Source organism: Mustela nigripes, chromosome 10 (assembly GCF_022355385.1).
Source record: "Mustela nigripes isolate SB6536 chromosome 10, MUSNIG.SB6536, whole genome shotgun sequence".
Classification (NCBI taxonomy): domain Eukaryota; kingdom Metazoa; phylum Chordata; class Mammalia; order Carnivora; family Mustelidae; genus Mustela; species Mustela nigripes.
In genome coordinates, this window is record NC_081566.1 from 20475202 (window position 1) to 20489390 (window position 14189).

Consider the following 14189-nt stretch of genomic DNA (forward strand, 5'->3'; position numbering starts at 1 on the left):
AGCATCATTAGGTGGCACAAATTCAAGAAAAGAAAGCCCTGCTAACAGGAAATACAAGTCTCCTCCGTTACTAAGAAAAATGTAATCATGAGTCACCAGGAAATTGGACAGACTGAAGTAATTAATTATAGAATGAAATGAAAATTATATGAAGAAGAATAAGATCAATATTGAAATTAAACTATATGTCCAACCATGTTTGCCCAAGAATATCCATATTGACTAAATTTGGTGTCTATTTTATCTTGGTTCCATTTATGTTTATTCTGGAACACTAAGGGGATAAATTATTTTTGCACCCAAATTTTACCACTTTGGGTATCTGATGTAGAGTTAAATTTACCAGCCTTTGATGTATAGTTAAATTTACCAGTTGTGGGAGCTGAAAAACACTTCTCTAGGATGCACTGAAATTTTACTCAAAGAGCAAAATCAAAATCCCTTATCACTGCAATGACCTTTTCCTGAAATGATAGAGACAGCTGCCAGGGGATGTGGGCTGAGAAATGCTGGCCTTTTCTTATATGAAAATTCACCATGGCAGAGACACACAGTCATGTGACCCCGTAATGAGCAGGCTTCCAGGACTAAGAAGTGTCCTTGTGTGAGGCAAAGGCAGCCGTCTGTCACTCATCATCCCGACTAGGTCGAACGATCAGAGGCTCCTTCTTATTCTGATGGTTTGCTTGGCCCTCTCTCTGAAATTTATGATTCTTTGGAGCATCTGCACAAAGCTTAAGTGGCAGTCACCCTCTCTTCCCACCTCTGACATTGCCTGAGGCCTTGCCAAAGGGGGGCTCTCAGCAGTACCTGACAACAATGGCAGAGGGAGAACAATTGATGAGACAAGTTCACCTTGACAATCAGGAACTTTCTAGTTAATTCCTTGCATTGTGTCTTGGATTTGGTTAGATCCAGTCTTTTTCTTTAAACTCTAGAAAGTTTTCTACTGGAGACAGATGGGGAGAATGGAAGAAGGAGACAACCACATGGTAAAATCCATTGCCATGGTCTAGGAAGACAAATGAGTCTTTTGAGTAAGGAACAGTAAAAAGGATAAAATACAATTTGTATGAAACTTAACACGTATTGGATTTATAATAAAATGTGTTTCAACTTTCATCTACATCTTAAAAATACCTTGTAGGCATTTGTGGTGTCACAGACAAGGTGGGAGTCATGGGAATGTTTTGAGCTGGGAAATTAGGAGAGATGTCTAAATTACATTTTTCAAAGAAAAAAAAACTCTATTCTTTCCTAATCTAATAAATGATCATGTCCCCCTTTTCTTCTTGTTAGGACTGTGAGAAAATGATGGCTAGTGTCTATGGAGTTCTAATGTCATTCTGGGTGCTGTATGTGTACACATTATTTCTCATCCTTTTAAAAATTTTGGGAAGTAAGTCCTATTAGGATCCTCATTTTCCAGAAGTTGGAAGTGAGGGACCAAGGGGTTCTCAGCCTCCCAGCCTTGGAATGGCAAAGATGGGTCTGAACCCACATGGTCTGGCCCTGGAGGCTGATTTCAACCAGCCAATACCTTGCCTCATAAATGACTTTCGAACATGGGTTAACATGGGGGTGCCTTGGTGGCGCAGTCTGTTAAACCTCTACATTCGGCTCAGGTCATGATCCCAGGGTATCAGGACTGAGCCTCAAGTCAGGCTCCCTTCTCAGGGGGGAGTCGGTACCTCCCTCTCCCTCTGCCCCTCCCCCTCCCACACCCCTGGCTCATGTGCTCGCTCTCTCAAATAAATAAATAAAATCTTAAAAAAAAAAAATAAAACGGGTTAGCATGTTCTTGGCTGTCTTAAAGGACTAAAACAATAATCTGTACTTACTTAAATGTTCAGTATGCGGCTCTCATATTGGAAAACATCACAAACTTCTTTTTTTTTTTTTTTAAGATTTTTATTTATTTATTTGACAGAGATCACAAGTAGGCAGAGAGGCAGGCAGAGAAAGAGAGGAAGGGAAACAGGCTCCCCACTGAGCAGAGAGCCTGATGCTGGGCTCTATCCCAGGACCCTGAGATCATGACCTGAGCCAAAGACAGAGGCTTTTACCCACTGAGTCACCCAGGCACCCCCATCACAAACTTCTTAAAATCACCTGGAACACAATTTACTTGACTTACAGGACTTATTTGATGTTACTTTTATTTTTTTATTATTTATTTTTTATTTTTTTAGAGAGAGAGAGCATGAGTGGGATAGAGGCAGAGGGAGAAGGTGAGAGAGAGCCCCAAGTTGGTTCCATGCCCATTGTGGAACCCAACATGGGGCTTGATCTCACAACCCTGAGATCATGACCTGAGCCAAATGAAGAGTTGAGTGGCACTTGGGTGGTTCAGTCATTAAAGGTCTGCCTTCAGCTCAGGCCATGATCTTAGAGTTCTGGGATCAAGACCCATGTTGGGCTCCCTGCTCAGGGGGGAGCTTGCTTCTCCCTCTTCAGCTCTCCTGTGCTTGCATTCCCTCTCTTGCTGTGTCTCTGTCATAAATAAATAAAATCTTTTAAAAAACAAAAAACAAACAAAACACCAAAATCAAGAGTTGGATGCTTAACTGACTGAGCCACCAGGGGCCTCTGATGTTACCTTTAAATGAGTTTTTTGATATTGAAAAACATTCATTGACTCGGTATTTACTGTTCTCCTTCCAGATACAAAGTACAAAACTGAGTATGCATGGAGTCTGTGTAGGGGAAAATCTCTCTGATAAGAGGTAAGATATGTGCACAAATCATAAAATGAAAATAAGTGCCATCAGGGCGCCTGGGTGGCTCAGTGGGTTAAGCCGCTGCCTTCGGCTCAGGTCATGATCTCAGGGTCCTGGGATCGAGTCCCGCATCGGGCTCTCTGCTCAGCAGGGAGCCTGCTTCCTCCTCTCTCTCTGCCTTCCTCTCTGCCTACTTGTGAGCTCTCTCTGTCGAATAAATAAATAAAATCTTTAAAAAAAAAAAAAAAAAAAAGAAAATAAGTGCCATCAGAGAAAGGCAAATAAAGATCTATGGGAATTCAGGAAAGGAAAGCTGCCAAATGTAATGACCTAAAACTCCAAAGAATGTCCTATCTTCTCACGTATCCATTATCATAGCTATTATGTCTAAATTATGATGAAATCTTGGAATACATAACAAAGAGAAATTATTATTAATTAGAGAACTATTATTAATTAGAGAGAATTAGAGAAGCTATTAATAATTTAGCATTTCTTGGTCATGAAGTAAGATTAATTGAACTTCAGTAAAAATTTATCTCACTTAAAATACTATGACTGGGCGCCTGGGTGGCTCAGTGGGTTAAGCCGCTGCCTTCGGCTCGGATCATGGTCTCAGGGTCCTGGGATCGAGTCCCGCATTGGGCTCTCTGCTCTGCGGGGAGCCTGCTTCCTCCTCTCTCTCTCTGTCTGCCTGTCTGCCTACTTGTGATCTCTCTCTGTCAAATAAATAAATAAAATCTTTAAAAAAAAAATAAAAAATAAAAAAATAAAATACTATGACTATTTTTTTCTGACAAACCACATTCCTAAATTCCCTAAAAATATTGTTAAAGTCCAATCTCTAATGAAATCAGTGCCTAGCACAGGGTCTTGTACTAACAGACACTTAATAAATACTTAATAAATTGTTTGAAGACTACTTAATTAAACCAGCCTTTAGCACTTGCGTGCTTATTTGAACATAGCTCTATTATATCATTCTCAAGATTTACTCTGTTGTTTTCATCATACTTGATCTATCCTTCCATTCATTCATTAATTTAGTCATTCAACAAACATTTTTTTTCAGAAGAAGTAATCTGGATTGATGATTTTATTTCTTTATGATTTGAACAATTTATTGGAATGTGGTGCTGCTCACCAAAATGGAAACCATGGGATGAAGGACAGTTGAGGAGAAGAGGGATAGATGGTGAGTTCAGTTGAGGCATGGTGAGTGGGAGTAGAAGTTGCCTGTTTGACATCCCAGTGAAGAATACAATATACAGCCAGATGTGTAGGTCTGGAGATGGAGAGAGAGAAGCAGAGAGAGAGAGAGAAATCCAGGCTAAATAGAAAAGAGAGTCATTAAGCACCATCGGTGGGAATTAAAACCATGGAAAAGTTGTTCTCAACCTCATGGGGTAGGGACACTTTGAGAGTCTACCTATGTTTCAGCATGTCCACATAATCCTATAATTATATGCAACAAGTCCTCCCCCTAGAAAGTATTTCTCCAAGAGGTTCATGACTCCAGAAAGGCTAAGAATGATAGGTGAAAAGAGAACGTTCAGAAAGGAACACTGGCGGGACGCCTGGGTGGCTCAGTTGGTTAAGCAGCTGCCTTGGGCTCAGGTCATGATCCCAGAGTCCTGGGATCGAGTCCCACATGGGGCTCCTTGCTTGGCAGGGAGCCTGCTTCTCCCTCTGCCTCTGTCTGCCATTCTGTCTGCCTGTGTTCGCTCTCTCTCCCTCTCTCTCTCTGATAAATAAATAAAATCTTTAAAAAAAAAAAAAAAAAAGAAAGAAAGGAACGCTGGCTACCTCCAAAATAAGAAGTGGAGGAAGAGTGGCAAAGAAAGGAAAAGCCACAGTCGTTAATGTCTGCCTTCAGCTCAGGTCATGATCCCAGAGTCCTGGGATGGAGCCCATGTTGGGTTCTCTGTTTGGCCAGAAGCCTGCTTCTTCCTCTTCCACTTCCCCTGCTTGTGTTCCCTCTCTCACTGTGTCTCTCTCTGTCAAACAAATTAAAAAAATCTTATAAAAAAAAAAAAAAGAAAGAAAGGAGAGCCAGAAAAATTGAAAAGAAACTAGGGATGAGTCACTCAAACCAAAGATGAGAGACTTTGAAGGAAGGAGCAGCCAGTAATGGCCCTTGTTGCAGAAAAGTCAAAAGACACAAGGACTGAAAGTTCCTTATCTTACTTGCAAATTCCCTTAAGGTGGGTTCTGTTGCAGTGAACATTCAGTAAATGTTTACAGAAAAACTAAATCCATTAAATAATTTGAAAGGACTGAAGTAAAATTAATCAAACTCTATGCCAATGGCAGATTTAATTAGGTTTGCCTTTATATCAACAAATGAAAGACATATGCAGTTAGACAGTAGCACTGTATCGGGTCATTTTATAAACCTTCTCTTAAGTGATGAACTGAATCAGTCTCCCGAATACCGAGAACCAGCTTTATACAATGGTAAGAGAAGCAGCCACTTTCAAGGAGGAACTGAACAGATCCATGTGTCTGGATACTTCCGAATCCCTCCTCCTGCTATCTTATAGCACCTGAAAACACAATTATTCTGGAAGTACGTACATGTTGACTGGATTATGTCACCTGGGAGGTGGGCCACACTAGCTGGCTAAAATGTTTGCAGAAATATCAGTAAATCTCCATGATCATGGATGGCTAACTCAAGATTAACATGACTTTTCACTAGCAAACCTTTTAAGTTTATGAAGATTTCATTAATACCATATTATATCATTTAATACTAACACTCCTCCCAAGAAAGTAATCATAGGACCTTTCATTCTAGGTTTAAAAAAAAAAAAACAAGCAAACAATCCGTGTGTCTTTTAAGGAGATACTCTCATATATAAAGATGGTTAAAAGTAACCAACAAATGTTTTGAACATAGCACACATCATGGTGAGGATGATGCTAAACCCTTTTATGAGTTAAAGTATAAGCCAAGGTGCTCCAAGAAAGAGATCCCACATACAATGATTTATACAAGATAGAAAGTGGTTTCTCTTCTGTTATCTGGAAGAGAAACCAGGGGTTTCAGGATGGATGGGCAATTCTCCTCCATGACGTCATCCAGGAACAGATTGTTATTTGGCCCCTGGTAGGCTTTTCTTTTTTTTTTTTTTTTTCCAAAGATTTTATTTATTAATTTGACAGAGAGAAATCACAAGTAGACGGAGAGGCAGGCAGAGAGAGAGAGAGAGAGGGAAGCAGGCTCTCCGCTGAGCAGAGAGCCCGATGCGGGACTCGATCCCAGGACTCTGAGATCATGACCTGAGCCGAAGGCAGCGGCTTAACCCACTGAGCCACCCAGGTGCCCCCTGGTAGGCTTTTCTATGGTAGAAGCTGGTTCACCAGCATCACACAGACCTTCCAACTGGCCTGAAGGGGAAAAAGAGAGAGGAGGAGGAACGGTTTCCTTTATAAAGGATGGGACCAGGAATGTGCATACATCCCCTATGCTGACATATTATTGGAAAGGAGTTAATCAATTGGTTGCACCTAGCTACAAGAAGGGCTGAGATTTCTTTTTCTTCTAACTTGGCAGCCACGTGCTCAGTGTAAACTCAGGAGATATTACAACTAGAGAGGAGAAGAGAAAAACAAATATTGGTAGATACTTGGCAATCTATGCCAAGCTCTTACTTTGGTCTTTTTATAGTCATGATCTTACTTGTACTGAAGATGCAAATAGGAGTTTTATATTTATTTTTTTCAGATTTTATTTTATTATTATTTGAAAGACAGTGATCACAAGTAGGCAGAGAGGCAGACAGAGAGAGAGAGAGAAACAGGCTTCCTGCTGAGCAGAGAGCCCGATGCTGGGCTATATCCCAGGACTCTGGGATCATGATCTGAGCTGAAGGCAGAGGCTTAACCCACTGAGCCACCCGGGTGCCCCTTCAAATAGGAGTTTTTGAAATGTCTATGGATTCCTAAAATGGTTAACTGAAAAAAAATCTGTCCCATTTTACTTTTGGTTTAGCTTATTGCCTATAGCTTATCAATTCCAAAGTGCTATACATAAATAATTGGCTCTCCTTGAAGAAGTGTTTAAAAAAAATCATTATTTTGGTGCACCTAGGTGGCTCAGTGGGTTAAAGCCTCTGCCTGCAGCTCGGGTCATGATCCCAGGGTCCTGGGATCGAGCCCCACATCAGGCTCTCTGCTCGGGAGGGAGTCTGCTTCCCTTCCTCTCTCTCTGCCTGTGTCTCTGCCTACTTGTGATCTCTGTCAAATAAATAAATAAAATCTTTAAAAAAAAATAAAAACATTATTTTGACCACACTTTGGGGTGATTTTATAGGAAAGGAGGTACCCCAGTTTATCTTTATGACCTTCTTCATCCTTTCTCATCTGTGTAAGATGCACAGAGATAATGTGTTACTGGAAATATTGCAAGGTAGCTTCCCTTGAGAGTACTTAAACCCCATGGTGATAAGGCACAACTAGTAAACAGTGAAAGCTGTACCAAGTAGTCCCTTCTTATCCATGGGGAATATGTCCCAAGACCTCCAGTGGATGTCTGAAAACCTGGATAGGACAAACCTTATCTCTACTGCTTTTTCTTTACTGTTCTATTTTTTTTTTTTAAGATTTTACTTATTTATTTCTGTGTATGTATGTGAGAGAGAGAGAACACAAGCAAGGAGGGGGCAGAGAGAGGGGGAGGAGCAGGCTCTCTCCTGCTAAGCACAGGGCTCTACACAGGGCTCCATCCCAGGACCTCAGGATCAAGACCTGAGCTGAAGGCAGATGCCTAACCAACTGAGCCACCCAGGCATGATTTTTTTTTTTTTAATACATGTGCTAAAGTTTGATTTCTAGATTAGGCACAGTAAGAGATTTGTAACAACAGTAATAAAACAGAACAATTATAACAATAACAATATACTGTAGTAAAAGTTATGTCAACATAGTCTTCCTCTTTCTCTCAAAGTATCTTACTGTAGTGTACTTGTGCTTCTTTTTGTGATGCAAGAGGATAAAATGTCTATGGGATGAGTTGAAGGAGGGGAATGATCCAGGCATTGTGACCTAACGTTAGGCTGTTGTTGACCTTCCAATCCCGAGACAGAGGGAGGATCATCTGCTCTGGATACTGGTTGACCACAGGGGACTGAAACTGTGTATGGTGAAACCACAGACCAGGGGGACTACGGTATCACTGACTGCAGTTGCTCCTGGAATAAAAGAATGAAATACAATAGAATTAACATAAGAGTATTATTATTTTTTCTTTCTTTGTTTCTTTTTTTTTTTTTGAGAAGTGGAAACTGTTAAAATTTCCTAAGACAGCTTAGTGCCTTGCAGCTATGTTAAAATTTCCTAAGACAGCTTAGTGCTTTGCAGCTATTTAATTCACTTAATACTAGGTTTTGCGACAAAACATGGAAAGTATGAGAGAAGTCACCAAAGGAAGTGTGAATGTATACCAATTAAACAAAAGTGGTTTCTTATCACTTCCTCTCCTCCAGTTTGCCAGGAAACCTGGATTTTTGAAACCATTTTGGTTTGGTTGGTTTCAAGTTCCAAAGAACTTGGTTCTTTTTTTCTTTTTAATTCTCAGAAATCTCATTTACGCTTTCATTAATGATATATTGTAAAACTGTGCTGTTCAATGTGGAAAACCACTAGCCACATGGGGCTGTTGAGCCTCCAAAAAGTGGTTAGTTCATAAATGTAAATATACATTGGATATCAAAGACTTACTATGAAAAAGTAATGTAGACTCTCTGATGATTTTTAACATTGGCTACATGTTTAAGTGATAATATTTTATTTTATTTTATTTAATATTTTATTTCTTTATTTGACAGAGAAAGAGAGGGATCACAAGTAGGCAGAGAGGCAGGCAGAGAGAAAGGGGGAATCAGGCTCCTGCTGAGCAGAGAGCCTGATGTGGGGCTCGATCCCAGGACCCTGAGATCATGACCCCAGCTGAAGGCAGAGGCCTAACCCACTGAGCCACGCAGGTGTCCTTATTTTATTTTTTAAAAAATATTTTATTTATTTATTTGAAAGAGAGAGCGAACGTAAACCGAGGGAGTAGAATAGGGAGAAGCAGGCTTCCCACCAGCAGGGAGCGCAACATGGCGCTGCATCCCAGGACCCTGGGATCATGACCGGAGCCGAAGGCAGATGCTTAACAACTGAGCCACCCAGGTGCCCCAAAGTAATAATATTTTAGATACATTATGTTAAAATATATTATGAACACTAATTTCACCTGTTTTCACTTTTTTAATGTGACTACTAGAAAGTTTCTAACTACGTTCTGACTCATATTATTCTTCTGTTGGACGTGCTGCTTTAGAAGCTGCATAAGAGGAAGGATCTCTTTTTTCCAGCCTTGAATTGACCTACTTTACAGCACATTGTCCTAATCAAAGTTTACAGAGTTTTAAACCTATAGCCTCTCCACCCTGTACGCTCTCATACCCCAAATCAATGCAAGGACACTGATGGTGTACCCAGAGTCACGGATCTTGGATTGAAAAATTCCCAACAATGGATGCCTTACTTCTCTGTACGATGATTTTTTTCATTTATGGTCAAGTCTAAAGATCAGAAACTCTCTGTACTTTCAGCTTCTAAGACGTTTTCCTCTAGTGTTGTTAAAATAGATCTAATGCTTCTTGCCATGTGAGTCTTACCATTTAATTCGACTTAAAAATTGCCACGTACTGTGTAAGGAACTGTACAGCTGTCATGCTCTTATCTAATCGCAGCTCAAGTCTGTTCCTCCCCAGAGCAAACAGAACAATTCCTGTTCCTCTCCCTTGTTTGACACATTTCTCATTTGTCAATAGAAGCTCTTTTGTCAGAATATTCATTCTCCAAAAGTTGGCAAACACAAGTGTGTGGATAAAAGCAAGAGTTTTTATAAGATGAAAATATTCACTAGTGAACTGAACTCTGAAAACGTTGGTCTGCACTCAACCATCCATTTTAGTTTAACACCGCGTCTTTAGAACACAAGAGATCCTTGCAAGATTTAAATACCAAAGGACTGAGAAGTACCAGGGGAAACTTGATGAAGCCTTTCAAAGGATGATTTTTATGGTAATGGAGCAAAATTCACATGATGTGAATTGTCTCATGCTATCAAACGATTTTTTTTGGTCAGGAAAGGTTTTTTACAAACAAAAAAATACTGCCACACTCCTACCATAGGTGTGGCCTATCACGTCCCAAAGGTTAGATGGATGAATGTATCATCAGGGAATACTTAGGAATGTAAATTTTATAACCCAGAAAGTAGGATACTGCATAATTTCAAAATTCTATTACATTTTTTTTTCTCAATTCTGCATCCTATATATCAAAAGAAAAATCCTAAATCATTACTTTTTTCTCCCTTCCCTTTTGTATCCTTTTGATGTTTTCACATACCTTATGATTCCATCTAAGGGCTTTTGAGGATCTAAATGCTGGCCCCAAAAGATATGTCCATGTTTTCATCCCTGTAACCTGGGAGTGTGATCTTATTTGGATAAATGGACTTTCCAGATGTAATAATGGGTCTCAAGGTGAAATTATCTGGGTGGCCCTAAAACTAATGACAATTGTCCTTATAAGAAACAGAACAGAAGACAGAGAGGAGAAGGCCAGGGCAAGATGGAAGGAGCGACAGGAATTAGGCAGGCACAATCCCCCAAAGCACCTGGAGCCACCAGAAGCTGGAAGAGACAAGGAAGAAGTTGCCTCTCAGAGCTTTCAGAGGGAACGTAGCCTTGTGGACACCTTGATTTTGAACTTCTGCCTTCCAGAACTGTGAGCAAATAAATTTCTGTTGCTTTAAGCCTCCAGCTGTGTTATCAACTTGTTATGGCAGCCTTGGGAAACAATATAGCCTTGCTTGTGACAAAAAGCCTTAATTTATAAAACTAGCTGAGGAAATGGGAAGGAACTAGTCAACTTTCATTCTTTACTTTTGGCCCAGGTGACCATTGTACATTTCCAGGTTGGACTGAAGGGATGAGAAACATGTCAGTCCTAAATCATATTTTGGTAATTTAAGCAAGTTATTTTGTCTGCTCGGGTCTAGGTTTGCCCACACCTAACATGAAAATTGTAAATTCAGTCAGAACATCCCAGATTCACATCTTGAGGAATTCTGGAGGATATGAACAGATGTACTGCACAGTATCCTCCCCCAAAGTCAGAAACTGTGGGTGGATAGTGTTGTGTGTACAAATAAATTGAGAGAGCACCGGGCTGGATGTGTGCTACGTGACCTCACCCCCTGGCTATGCTGATTTGGACCAGGGTCTCTTTGCTGGTTCCTAGAAACGGGGGACAAGTTAACTCAGGGCAATGGGATAGTGACAGTCCCCGCTGTGTGCAGAAACGTAGAGAAGGCGACGCTGCCAATCGATGAGAATGCAGCAGATGTGCCGAGAGAAGCAAAAATGGGAGACCAGACATGGAGAAAGAGGGAGCCATGATCTCCCCCATGAATTTTGGGTTCTTTGGTTTCCAGGAGATACCTGTCTGACTTGTAAACTCTCCTCTTTTTGCCTAAGCTCATTTGAGTAGGGTTTTGTTACTTGCCTCCAAATAGCACTGACTGAGACAGGAAGACTAGCACTTGGTGTCTAACATACTGGTGCATGTCAAATACAGAACGGGGGGGCACCTGACTGGTTCATTCAGAGAAGCATGGGACTCTTGATCTCTGGGTCATGGGTTCAAGCCCCACGGAGGGTGTAAGGATTACAAAAAATAAATAAACTTATGCTATATATAGAAATACAGAGAGAAAAGTACTGTGAAACAAATCTAAGCTAAAGGCCTAAGGATGGGAATTAAAGGTCCAGGTAAATAACAGAGAAGAAAATGAATTTTACAATTTCACATTAACTTCATCACTTACATCTTAGCAGTAGTTTAGTTAGTAAGAGGTAAGCATACAATGTAGTGGGTAATCCCTGTTCTCAAGGACTTTACTGTAAGCCTGCTAATTCGGAACTAATATTTTTCCCAAATAGACTCTCTTTTTTTTTTTTTTTTTTAAGTATTTGTTTGAGGGGGAGAGAGAAATAGTGAGAGAGAGGGCAAGCTAGGCAGAGAGGCAGAGGGAGAGGGCGAAGCATGCTCCTTGCTGAGCAGAAAGTCCAGCTCAAGGCTCCATCCCACGACCCTGAGATCATGACCTGTGGCAAAAGGCAGGCACTTAACCCACTGAGCCACCTGGACACCCCCCAAATAGATTGTGGATGACATCTGTGTATAGTTTATAAAGGGTCACTGGTTTCAAACAAGTGACTTCCTGGTAACTACTTCCCTGGTAACTATTACATAACTAGGCACGAGAAAAGATTTAATGGAGTGTCTCTGCCATTTTTATGGGCTTACTACATTTTATTTTTTTTTAAGATTTTATTTATTTATTTGACAGAGGGAGAGATCACAACTAGGCAGAGAGGCAGGCAGAGAGAAAGGGGGAAGCAGGCTCCCTGCTGAGCAGAGAGCCCGACGAGGACCTCCATCCCAGGACCCCAAGACCATGACCCGAGCAGAAGGCAGAGGCTTTAACTCACTGAGCCACCCAGGCACCCGAGACTTACTACATTTTAAAAAGTAATTATGAGACTGTCTTTTTCATGTAGATATGTTTAAATGTTTTGTGTTCATGTATTTAATCTCATCCCCTTAATGGAGTGTATCAACGCTATCTTCAGGTCATTTTTACCCACTGAGAGGGTTTCCATCCATGGTTTTGATCTGGAAACCACTATTTTTCAGAGAATCAAAAAGGACACGTTTACACATCAAAGGATATTCTGGCTTTTCAGACTTCAGATAATAACTGTATGCTGTATTATTCACAGCGCATGATGTTGGCCTTTAATGAGTGTGATCTCTTTCATATTTGGAATTTCTTAAAGCCTATCAAGCAAGCAGTAATAGGCTTAAGTATATTCTTTTGTCTTTCATGTTAGACCTCTTGGGGGGATTCCTCAGTACTGAATGTCTGAAAATAGAACCTGGATATTCCTAACTCCCCACTAGGCAGTCCGTTATATCTTGCTGTGCTCAGGTGTCTGGCCCTCTGTGGTGGGAAGAAAGTCCCAGCAAGGTGGCCCGGCAAATGTCAGGGTATCAACACAGGAGTTATGGGGAAGAAGATCGGAGTTGAGGTCAGAACTTCAAAGGAGCAGCAGACCTCTTCAGAACAGTACTCATCAGATGCTTACTTTAGGGGCTAATTTTAACTTGGCAAAAGTTTCTAGAGACTTTTTCCCTTGTGTTTACATATCATTCCCAATTATACACTGTTGTTAATGGGCCTACAGATAGAAGTAAATGTGCCCACAGTATTCCTTAATTTATGTGATTCTGGAAGAACAGAGGATCCTTTTGCCCAATTTAAATTAAAACTTAAAATATTTTTAAACACTCATATTTTTCCGATTTGGACAGTAACACATCATTGTGGAACCTGGGGGGGGCAGGGTGAAGGATATAAAAGATGATAATAAACATCTAAAATCTCATTATCCCAAACCACTCTTGTTTCTATTTCAGCAAAATTTCTTCCAGGCTTTTTTGCCTATGCAAAGATTTTTAAAAAAAAAGATTTTAGGGGTGCCTGGGTGGCTCAGTGGGTTAAGCCGCTGCCTTCGGCTCAGGTCATGGTCTCAGGGTCCTGGGATCGAGTCCTGCATCGGGCTCTCTGCTCAGCAGGGAGCCTGCTTCCCTCTCTCTCTCTCTGCCTGCCTCTCCGACTACTTGTGATTTCTCTCTGTCAAATAAATAAATAAAATCTTAAAAAAAAAATTTTTTTTTTAAAGATTTTATTTATTTATTTGACAGAGAGAGATCACAAGGAGGCAGAGAGGCAGGCAGAGGGGGAGGAGAAGCAGGCTCCCCGCTCGGCAGAGAGCCCAATGCAGGGCTCCATTCCAGGACCCTGAGATCATGACCTGTGCCGGAGGCAGAGGCTAAACCCACTGAGCCACCCAGGCTTCCCCTATGCATAGATATTTAATCCTCTTGAGATTTTTTAAAAATTAAAAACCATGACTAAGCCTTCTCCACATTATTGCAAACTTTTTGTAAACAATTCTTTCCAAGGTTGGTACAGCCATATATATTGGAAATAAATAGCTCAGCAGAAAGATTTAAATGGCTTTTCTTGGTGTTTTGAAGTTCAGTGCGCTATGAGTTTGGAGACCTGCAGACGGAGAGGACAGTTCTCTCCTCCTTGAGTTGAGAGGAGAAGGGAGGAGGAGAAGCTTCCTTTCTGCAGTTTAAATGGTGACTAAATCTGCTTCATTAGCTGGTCAACATAGGCTGGACCTTCTATATGTGTTCATGGTATGAAGTCACCGCCAGGCACAAGTCACATTTCCAAATGGTTTAAGCTACCATATTCATGAAGGAGTGTTAGACAGTGTTGGTAAGTATCTGGTCCTAAACCTAACTTTAATGACTGTCCTATCAGTCCAG